This window comes from Stegastes partitus, unplaced genomic scaffold, assembly GCF_000690725.1.
Source record: "Stegastes partitus isolate 25-593 unplaced genomic scaffold, Stegastes_partitus-1.0.2 Scaffold2250, whole genome shotgun sequence".
NCBI classification, from domain to species: domain Eukaryota; kingdom Metazoa; phylum Chordata; class Actinopteri; family Pomacentridae; genus Stegastes; species Stegastes partitus.
The window spans coordinates 23596-24610 of record NW_007579981.1 but is presented as its reverse complement, the minus strand read 5'-3'; positions in this window follow the sequence as shown (position 1 = coordinate 24610).

The window sequence follows — 1015 nt, the reverse complement described above, 5'->3', positions numbered from 1 at the left end:
TTTCATAACTGCTGCTGTTGATCAGTGTGTGTTTCTTCTTTCCTGGGTTGGGTTCGACGCACCGGCCTCAACAGTGGTCAAGCTGGCCTGGGCTACCTGGAGTTGGAATAGACATAGCTCCAAAGAAATGGTGTGAAATAGACAGATTAAGACAAACAGAAAGAAAACAGACAATCATATGTGTAATGTCTTGATAGATGGACAAACGGAAACGTAGGAAAACCAGCTCCAGACTGGACGCTCTGTGAATGTGTTGGGAAAAGAGTTTCTGCCAAATCACTATCTTGAAAAGCAGCAGACTGCAATGTTGCATTTGAAATCAGTGTTTGCTCAAAAGCCCAATGTTTGATTGTTAGGAACAGATTTAGGAACACGCCGTATGAGCTGCTAAATTTGAAGTACAACCTGCAAACCAACAGGCCTCATTTGGTTTGCTTGAAACTGCAAGTGTAAGGTTTTAGGTGCTTGTTTCATGGGAATGATTGGAGTGGTTGGGTTCCTCTCTATAATATGACGCTGTACCCCCCAAACACCCGGCGTAATTTAGACATTTTTTGGGCTAAATCTGGTCGGTCTATCATAACCTAGATTTAGCCCAAATATAGTCGTTGAAATTGTGCTGTTTTTGTGCTGTCCAATTTGGTCCAAATTTAGCCCAAATACAGTTGTAGAAATTGGGTTGTTTTTGGTCCCATAGCTAACTAGCTATCTCTATCCAAGCAAGTCAGATAACAGAAATATTAAGCTAAAGTTTTCCTTTCTTTGCATATTGTGTAGTAGACCACTACAACTTGCCACACTTGTAATGAACACTGAGGAACTACAGTACCCATAATGCAACACAAGGTGATAAAGAGACGTCTTAATAGACGTCTTTTCGACGACCTGACAAAGGCGGCTTTTCACCTTTCACTTTTTAACCAAATTGTGACGTCATTTAGACGTATGGCAAAGACGTCTTTCCAATGTCTTTTCAACCTTTTTTTTTTTTTTTGCTGGGTGGGTAAGTTCTTTA